This window comes from Macrotis lagotis, chromosome 3 (genome assembly GCF_037893015.1).
Source record: "Macrotis lagotis isolate mMagLag1 chromosome 3, bilby.v1.9.chrom.fasta, whole genome shotgun sequence".
Lineage (NCBI taxonomy): Eukaryota > Metazoa > Chordata > Mammalia > Peramelemorphia > Peramelidae > Macrotis > Macrotis lagotis.
In genome coordinates, this window is record NC_133660.1 from 150,232,171 (window position 1) to 150,243,036 (window position 10,866).

Here is a 10,866-nt window from a genome sequence, read left to right on the forward strand (position 1 = left end):
AATAAATTAATGATATTGAATTGCTTTTATTTCTGCGTAGGAAGATGATATTGATTACTGATATGAACTTTCTCATTTATTAGATCTGTTAGAAGGATCATTTATAGACAAAGCACAAGGGACTTGAAAATATAATGAAAATATGGAGTTAAGGTGTGAGAGTGGAATGTACTGGGCAAAAAGGAAAGGGTGAAGTAAAATGAGATAATCTATTTCACATAAAAGAGTCAAGAAAAAGTTTTGTCACTGGAGTGAGGCAGGGAGCTGAAGGGGAGAGAGTGAGCCTTACTCTCATCAAATTTGACTCACAGGGAGAAGAATGTAGACACTCATTTGGATTTAGGAATCTATCTTACCCTAGAATAAAGTAGGAGGAAATGGGCATGTACAAAGTTCAGGGAGGTGATAAAAGAGAGGAAAGATTATGGGAGGGTGTATTCAGAAGCAAAATTCTTTTGAGGAGGGATAGGGTAAAAGGAGAGAGAAGTGAATAAGTGGTGGTGGGGGGAAATAGGAAGGAGGGAGATACAGTTAACAATAGTAACTGTGGGGAAAAATAATGATACAAATTTCTTTGATAAAGACTTGATTTCTCAAAAATAGAGAACTGAGTCAAAATTATAAAAAAAATAAGAGCTATTCCCTAATTGAAAAATGATCAACAGATATGAATAGTTTACAAATGAGGCAATCAATGCTATCTATGGTCATCTTAAAAAAACAGGATTTCACTCATCATTGATTGGATAAATGCAAATTAGAACAATTTTAAGATACTGCCTTATATCGTATTATATTGGCTAATAGGGCAGAGGGAGAAAATGACAAATACTGGAGGGAATGTAAGAAAAATGAGACATTAATGCATTGTTGGAGGAGTTGTGAAATGATTCAACAATTTGGAGCAATTCAGAACTATGCCCAAAAGGCTATAAAATCATGCCTATTGTAGACACAGTAATGCAACTAGCTGATCCATATTCCTGAAGTCATGAAAAAATAGGAAGAAAAAGTATCTATAAGTATTAGGATATTTATAGTAACTCTTTTCTGGTGACAAGACTGGAAATTGAATGGATGTCCATTGATTGGAAAATGACTGAACAAATTGTGGTATGTGAATATGAAGGAATCCTCTTCTGCTAAGAAATGATGAGTAGGATGTTCTCAGCAAAAGCCGAGATAAGCAGATACAATGGTAAATGAATTGTATACAATCTAACATCAATATTGTAGGATGCAAATGATTTATGTCTTCCCAGCAAACCTGTGACTCATGACAACACTAACAGACTAATAATAATAAGGAATGCAGATTTAAATGCACACTTTTTTTACTTGATTTTTTTTTGGAGGGGGAGTTAGGGTACCTATGTTTACCTTCACAACATGACTATTATGGAAATGTTTTACATGACTGACATGTTTAACAGACATGAAATTTGTTCTCATGAGGTTGAGTTGGGTGGGAAGAAAGAAGTCAATATGGAATTAGACATTTTTAGACTGAAGATTTAAATGCGTTTTTATGCAACTGGGTAAAAACAGAAATAAAATACATTAGCTGAAAAAAAAGAGAAAGGGAGAATGAGGTTAATGATTTTGTGTAACTCTTTCTCACTTAGAGCGGAAAGACTCGGCTCCATGGGGTTAGAGGGGCAGCTGGTGAGAGTGAAGGAACTTCAGCCTCCCAGAGGCAGCCCCAGGGCCCTGGCAGCCATGGTTCATGGAAGCAGGGGCAGTTTCCTGACCTACACTCAGGGAGGACCATGGCACAACTTGAAAGATCAGCAGGGTGGGGGGGGTCAGTAAGCAGGAGCCCCCAGGCAACTCAACATTGAGTACTCAGTAGAGAGAGACTTCTGAGGTCTGTCCACTGTCCCTGGAACAGGACTGGGACTCTGACCACATTCAGATCCTGATCACAGTCTAGGTCCCCCATAGAACAACAGGTCCCCCCTCACCTCAGCCCCATGGCAGAGGGGTGCACTTGTGGTCATTCACAGACCAGGATGGAGGACTGAGCTTCACTGAGATCCTTGTGGGGGGGTGGGTGTCCCAATAATACTCAAAAGCTCAATAAGCACCCCAGGCACAGGATGGAGAAATGAGTAAACAGAGAAAAAATGAGGAACACCATTGAGAAATACTTTGTTTATGTTCCCAAGAAGGATCAAAATACTCAGTCAGAAGATAAGGAATTCTAAGCTCCTCCATGTAAAGACTCCAAGAAAAAAGAGAATTTGGGCTGGGGCTATGACTGAGCTTGAAAAGATTTTGAAAATCAAATGAGGGAGATAAAAGAAAACTGGGAAAAGAAATGAGAGAGATGCAGGAAAAACATTAAAAAGAAGTCAGCAGCTTAGTCAAGGAGATCCAAAAAAAAAATGCTGAGGAAAATAGCATGTTAAAAACCAGCTTAGGCCAAATGGATAAAACAGTTCAAAAAGTTATTGAGGAGAAGAATGCTTCAAAAAGCAGAAATGGCCAGATGGAAAAAGAGATAAGAAAGCTCTCTGAGGAAAACAAATCCTTCAGATCTAGAATGGAGCTGAAGGAAGCTGATGATTTATGAGAAATCAAGAAACAATACTTCAAAATCAAAAGAATGAAAAATTAGAAGAAAATGTGAAACATCTCATTGAAAAAGGAACTGATCTGGAAAACAGATTCAGAAAAGATAATTTAAAAATTATTGAGATACCTGAAAGTCATGATCAGGAAAAGAACCTTGACCTCATTATAAAAGTATTCCTATAGGAAAATTGCCCAGATATCCTCGAAGCAGAGGGAAAAATAGAAATTGAGAGAATCCACTGATCTCCTCTGGAAAGAGATCCCCAAAAAACCAACCCCCAGGAACATTATAGCCAAGTTCCAGAACTCCTAAGTCAAAGAGAAAATATTACAAGCAGCCAGAAGGACACAATTCAAATATTGTGGAGCTGCAGTCAGGATCACACAGGACTTAGCAGCAACTACATTAAAGCCTTGTAGGGCTTGGAATATAATATTCTAGAAGACAAAAGAGCTTGGAATCCAACTGAAAATCAACTACCCAGCAAAACCAAACATCTTCCAGGGGAAAACCTGGACTTTCAATGAACAAGGGGAAGTTCAAATGTTCCTGCTGGAATGGCCAGAGTTGAACAGAAAGTTTGATCTTCAGGTACAACACTCAGGTGAAGCATAGAGTGTGCAGGAGAAGGGTAAAATATGAGGGGCTTAATAATGATGGACTACATGTATTCTGACATAGAAAAATGATACTGATAATACTCATAGGAAATTTCTGATTTAATAGAGCAGGTAGAAGGAACTTTTATGGATGAAGCACCGGAGAGAGTTGAATTTGAAGATATAATATATTGTAAAAATGGCATCAATGGCTAAAAGGGAGATGTAATGGGAGTAAGAGAAAGGAGAGGTAGATTTTTTTATTACAATGAGATATTGCAATGATTTGGAAGGGGGAAAAGCAAAGGGGAATGAGGGAACCTTCATTCTCATCAGAGGTGGCTATATACTGAATAGGGTATAGACATCTAGAATAAGAAGGAGAGAAGAGGGACAGGGGGATTGGGGGAATGTGAGTGATGGAGGAGAGGCTGGACCATGGGGGGAGAGTGGTCAGATATAGCACATTTTTGTTTTTACTTCTTTCAAGGGCCTGTCTGGGACCACAGGGCTGTGTGGCTGCTGGGCCTTAAGGGTAGTAGGTGGGCTCAGGACCTCTTGGCCACAGGGCCAGTGGTTAGTTTGCTTTGCTACTCAGCTATCCTGCAGCACATTTAAGAAGAGGGACAGAGTGAAAGGAGAGAGAAAATATAGTGTATGGTAGTGGGGAAGTATGAATGGAGGGAGTTATGATCAGCAATGGCAACTGGAAAAATATGGAAGTAGCACATTTTATTATCATTATTGTTATTGTTATTTTTAGGGGGTGGTTGCAGGGTGAATGGGATTGGGTGCCTTGCCTGGGGTACACAGCTGGGTGATTGTTGGGTTTCTGAGGCCAGATTTGGACCTAGGTGCTTGTGGCTCTGGGGCTGGTGATCTGTCCTCTGCTCCACCTGGGCACCCCTACTACTAATACTACTACTATTGTTATTATTATCATTTTATTTTATTTTGTTTTTCTTTTTGGTTTTTGCAGGGCAGTGGGGTTGGGGTGGCTTGCCAAGAGCCACACAGCTGGGTGATTGTTGTGTATCTGGCACTGGATTTGGGCTCAGGTGTTCCTCACTCCAGGGTTGGTGCTCCATCCAATGTGCCACTTAGCTGCCATTATTATTATTATCATTATTATTATTATTTTAATTCTTTTCCTCTTTACTTATTGCTCATGAGGGTCTATATTGTTGGAGGGGCATTGTATTTACTCTTAAACAAGAATATTTTAACGATGTATTAAAAATCATTTGTACAAAATAAAATAAATATAAATTAAAAAAACTGTCTCACTCAAAACCAGTTCACATGGGAATCAAGATATCTCTTTGTGATGTTATGCTGCTCTTTGAAAATGAAGGATCAGGGCAGCTAGGTGGCACAGTGGATAGAGTACTGGCCCTAGAGTCAGTAGTACCTGAGCACAAATCCGGCCTCAGAAACTTAATAATTACCTAGCAGTGTGGTCTTGGGCAAGCCACTTAACTCCATTGACTTGCAAAAACCTAGAAAAAAAAAAAGGAAAAAAAATGAAGGATCAACAATAACAACTACTACCGCTGCTGCTGCTACTATTACAATAATTCTCAATGTCCAAGTCAACCTTTTACATCTCGAGATACAGACCAAAAATCTTCCCCAGGACCTCCATTTATGGATTGAGCATAAAAATAAATCTTATAGAGCAAACTATGATCTTTCATATATATAAAGTAATATTTTTAAAAAACTTAATTTTAATTATTTGCCTATAACTGCCAACATTAATTCTATGATTCAATACCAATATCATTAAGCCTTCTACTATATTTAAAAATTTTCCTTTTAAGGAAGAATGAAACATTCAATTTTAATGGAATTTTTAATATTTAATATTTAATTTAAATATTCAATATTTAGAATAATTATTAATATTTAGAAACCTGTTTTCCTTGATGAATTTCTTTAGCATGATGATATATTTAAAGGATTGTATTGTTTTTAAAAAAAATTAAAGGGGAAGCTAGGTTGCACAGTGGATAGAGCACCAGCCCTGGAGTGAGAAGTACCTGAGTTCAAATCTGGCCTCAGACATTTAATTATTAACTAGCTGTGAAGCCTTGTGCAAGCCACTTAACCCCATTGCCATGCAAAAAAAATTAAAGCAAGAAAATCAAATTAAATTTTCTAAGTGTCTTGCTAGCAATAATTTAGCCAGATCACTATATAAACCATCTGTTAATTGTTTTAGGACATTTGACATTTGCCAAATCTTTACTCAACTTAATTCACTAAATGGTAGCCTGAAAGAGAAAAGGTTCCATTTATGCAAAATATAGTGGAAATTGGAAATTTTAAAGTTTGGCAAGAGTTTCTAAAGTGGCACTAAGGGAAATGTTTGCTCACTGGATAGGATATGGACCATTAAACCCTAGGAAAACCATATTCACATCATGTTAAATGAACTGATAAATTCTTATATGATTGAGACAACTAAGTGAATTCTGTAGGTCACTGGACTGCCTGTCCTCAATTTCATAAAGGTGAATTTCCTCTCCACCAAATACTTAAGGGAAGCATCATCTAATGGAATGCGTTCTGGAATGGGACATGGGACCTAGTTTCTGAATGACATTGAAAGTTAAGACTAATTGCATAGTGCAAATTATTCCCTATGTATTGAATGTTCTGTTTCCTCCTCCCCATTTAAATTATATTTATCCTTTAAAGCCCAAACAGTAACCTTCTTCCTCTATAAAGCTGTCTCTGATTCAAAGGTCAGTAATCATCTTGCCCCTTGCCCCATCATTTTCTTTTGCCCTACTTTGTTTCTCACTTATTATTATTACAAATATAATAGTAGATTCCCTTTAGACTGAGGACAGAAATTGTATTACAGTTATACATTTCTCCCTAAGCCTCTAGTTCCATGTTTCCTATTCTGTTAGGAAATTGTATTTATGTTTAAGAGAAAGTATAATTAAATGTATGAATGAATTTGTAATAAATTATTCTTCAACATAATTCTGATTCATTCTATTTCAATTGGAGTTGGTATAATGATTTTTTTCAAAATTAAAATATTGAATATTAAGTTAATATTTCATTATGTCTCTTCCATACTCCAAAATTTACATTGCCTCATATATATTTTTAATCTCTAAAAAAATCAAAATGGAAATTTTAATTATTATACTCTACAATCTAGCCTCAACCTCTATTTAAAGATTCATTTCATCTTAATTCATTTTGTGATTATCAATTCTGTCTTTGCTGATTTGGCTCTTATCTGAACTGACCATTCTATCTTGAATATTAATCCTTTTTCATTTTTTCCCCAGAAGAATATACTTTCTTTTTTTCTTCTGTCACTAAAAATCCTAACTTTCTTTGAGGTTCAGCTCAGGTAAAATTTCCTTAAAATGATCTTCCTGTTTTCCTTCAAAGGTTAGTACTCTCTAGCTTTGTTAGTTGATGGTTTATTTTTCATTGTGATCCTGTTTTGTTGATTGTACAGATTTAAGTGTTAATACTGTACATTACAGCTTAAAATTTTTTTAATTATATTTAAACACTTAAAAGTTTCTGGTTGTTAAATATTTGTCATTGCTTGAGTTAAGAAAGTAATTGAACCTGGTGAATCTAATTTAATAATAGTAATGATGATGATGCTAATAACCATTTATGTATCATTTTATTGTTTGAAAAATATTTTATTTCCATTATCTCATTTTTATCTCATAATCATCATAAATTGGGAACTGAGCAACTTTAGAGGTCATCAAATCCAATATTTTCTTTTTATAAATAAACAATATTAAGAGGGTAAATGACTTATTAAAGATCTCACAATTTTTAAATGGCAAAGTTAAGTTATGAATCCAGATCCTCTGATTCCATATACAACATGCTGAAGGATATATCTATTCAATGGAATCTAAATTCCTTGAATATGAAGATATATTCAATTTTGTATTTATTTCCTTATCACAGTGCCTTGCAAAACATTGAAGCTTATAAATTTTTATAGAACTGAACTGAATTAAATTGCATTATTATTCAGTTGTTAAAGGGGGAAAAAACATAGGCCCTCACTTACTTTCATTTAAATGATTATATTAACTAATCTATCCTCTCAATAACCAAAAAAGGTTAATGGAAAAAAAGCTACCAGACTTGAGACTTTATGAGAGATATCCAATTGCATACATCAATATACAAAGGATTTGCACAGCCTCCTTCTGCAAGTGTGTCTCTAAATATATTTATTTTTACCCCCTTAGCTAACTATTTAGAAAATCTTCATTTTCAAATGTGAATCAATAGAGAGTTTTATAGATTTGAACTCAGCTCCTCTTGTCTCCAAGGCTGGTACTCTATCCACTGTGCAACCTAGCTACCCTCCTATGGATATTTTAAAAAGTACTAGAAAAGTGAGACTTCCTTATAGTCTTTTCATATGACATTTTTCTGCACATAGCAAACAGAGTTCTACTTAAACTCTTTAAGAAACATTTTATGTTTTTTCATATTTTGGGGTTTTCTTTGAATAGCTGATATATTGTAGAGTGAGAAATAATAGACCATCAAAATAATAAAAGAATAGGACATTGGATATATAATTAAATTGTATACTATCAATAATATGAAGAAACACATCTACACAGATCTAGTTAGTCATGAATTATGGGGCACAAATGCATACCTGTTAGAGTGGAAGAATTGTTCAGCAAAGGTTTAAATTAAAAAGGAAACATAAAAAAGCATAACAGCTCAAGCCATTATTCTGGACCTCACATATGCTCCTCTGGTTGATCAATCAATTCTGAGTTAGAGTGTGCTGCCAATCTGCCAGGGTCACAGGGGTTTCATTTATCAAAAGAACACCTCCTGAAGAACTGAATACTATTGATGTTGACTGCCAACTGGAGGAAAAGTCAGAGTTTGACAATAGAGCTGGTGCTTTGTTTTTCCATTCTCACCCTGCTTAGTCACTCTACTTCTCTCCCTGCCTAAAGTAACTAAAGAAAAGTATCATAATAAAAGGGAAAACACCGAACAGAAGACTAGACAATTAATTATAGAATTATCTATAGTTCAGATGACCAACATTCTACTTAAAATAATGCTTTTTCAAAAGTCTTTTGATGACATTACAATTACTAGTGATTATAGTAATGCAGCCAAATGTCATTCAGCTGATGTTGAGGCAGCTAAGTGGTACAATAAATACAGTGCAGGACCTAGAATCAGGAAGCTCTGAGTTAAAGTCTTGTTCATACATTTAATATCTATTTAGTATTGGACAAATCATTTAACAATTCGGGGTCTTAGTTACCGTGTCTGTAAAACAGATATCAATAGCTTGCCTACAGTGCTTTTATGAGGACAAAGGAACTTCAATACATAAGGGGTTTGCAATCTTTAAAACTTAAAAATCACACAAATATTAAGGATGATTTTGATGATTGTCGATGATGATAGTGATGATGTGATGTTGAAGATGAAGAAGATACTGCTGTTTGTGATAATGATAGTCTTGGCTAAATATATTTACTCTATGTAGCATGTTTTATAAAAAAGAACTGAACTTAATAGCAAAGTAATTCAATTCAAGTTCTAATTGTCACTAGCTTTGTGACTGTGGGCAAATTACTTAGCTTCTCATTATTTAGAAAATAGGAACAATTTACTTTGTTACATCTATTTTTATAGCATTTTTGTTGTTTAATTGTTTTCAGTAGCATCCAAATCTTCATGACACCTTTGGGGTTTTCCTGGCAGAGATACTAGAATATTTTGTTACTTTTTTCTGCTGTTCATTTATACAGATGAGGAAACTGAGGCAAACAAATATGATGGTTGAAAGTGACTTGAATAAGTCACACAGCAAGTGTGTGTGATTTGAACTCAGGAAGATTATCTTAATCAACATCCATTGCACCATATAGCTGCCCTTTCATTATATTATAGAGATCAAATACAATAAGATATATAGTTTTATTACAAAAAAAGAAGAGAAAGAAGGAAAATAAAAATAACTACTACTACTACTACTACTACTACTACTACTACTACTACTACTACTACTACTGCTGCTGCTGCTGCTGCTACTAACTACATAAGTCTGTTTTATTCCTAGTAAAGTTGCCAAACAAGGTCAGTGATATCTGGGATATATACATATGCATTTCATTTTTGTAGTTTGTGCCATTATCTCCATATATGAAAATGGGTTACAAGCTTTATTATAAATACTCTGAGGAACTGTTTAGTCAATATACTGATTGGAGTTATTATGTCTTTCAAGTTTTTTTTTTTTATCATGTTGCCATCTTTGTAAAGACTTGCTGGTCATATTCACTTTACTTTGCAACAGTTAATACCACATAAGAGACACTAAAATCATCTCTTTCATTATTTTAATAACCTATTGATATTCCATTATATTTTATACCACAATTTCAGTTGTTTCTCATGTTTGTATTGATTGAAAATTTTCCCTCTTTTCCGCTTAATGATTCTCTGCATTATCTCACCATTTTCTTGGTGAAGATGCATGTATTTTGTGTTAAATTATCTATGTACTTGTGTTCAATTCTTCTAAGTGTATTTCAGTAGGGTGAGGTTCATTTGAGATTTCCACTTTTTCCACCATGCTTTTATATTCTTCTTCTTCTTATGAAGAAGAGAAAGAGAAGATTATATGCTTTTTTTCCTTCCTTTCTATACAGTGTATTCCTTTTATCCACGCATTAATTTATTCAACCCCTCAGATAGAATGCATAACCCTAGGACTTTGTTTTTCTTATTTAAATTTTTCATTTTCCTTTGATGAAATTAAATTTTCAAGGAGACATACTTCTTTTTTTCCCTATCAGAAGATTATCTATCATCATGAACTTTTCTTTAATAGTTCAAATAAATTTATCTGTTTCTTTCCACATAACCCAAACTATAGGTTATCAATAAGATCTCTATTTCTATCTCTCCTTTCTCTTTTACTTTCTACCCACTTTAAAAAATGATATATACATATTTGCACACACACATATTACTTTTCAGTTGAGAGACTGATGGACCATATATTTCCTCCTAGTTTTTAGAGCTGGAACCAGAGACTAAAAGATCAAGGGAAACAGAAGCATAGTAATGTTGGAACTTCAGAATGAAGGGAAGATGATACAGACTGGATTGTAAGGGAAGAGTGCTACTACCTAGAACTAAATATAATTAAGAGCAGTTGGAGCCTTGTCTGGTTCACTGACCAGGTTAATTAGTAGTCTGGCTGGCCAGAATTTACTATTGCCCTGGGACTGGGTAAATCCCTCCCCCCTATCCTTTCTCCCTCTCCCCTACTAAAGTGCTTACAGGAAAAAGTTTTATTTACCCCAAATTTGGTTTATTTACTGTCTGCAGTCTTAGAAATGGTGTCCTCCAGAGAAAGTTAAGTTGCCTTTCATTGCAATCTGGTCAAGTGTTTACTATAAATGAGTGAATCATACCACTTGGGTGAGGGAATCAGCAGAGGAAAGACTGTAGCTCTAAACTTAACCAGACACTTTATTGAATTGCTGACATTCTGAAACACTCTCTCTTCTGATCTTTCTTCTGCCAGGGTGAAGATGGGAATACAAGCCCAAGAGAGCACTTTAATAGAAGCTCCTGTTTAAGATAGTGGTTTAGCGTTATTCGTGCAAAATTCTTTTTCTGACC

At 34.9% G+C, this 10,866-nt stretch overlaps 1 long non-coding RNA gene across 1 annotated transcript in view; it reads right to left on the bottom strand.

The window, feature by feature from the left end:
- LOC141516281 (uncharacterized) overlaps positions 1 to 7,956 on the bottom strand; it is a 34,409-nt gene extending 26,453 nt beyond the window's left edge. The window contains exon 1 of the long non-coding RNA XR_012476657.1: positions 7,856 to 7,956. This is a non-coding gene — a long non-coding RNA (uncharacterized LOC141516281). The remainder of the gene's footprint in view (positions 1 to 7,855) is intronic.
- Positions 7,957 to 10,866: the final 2,910 nt, after the last annotated feature.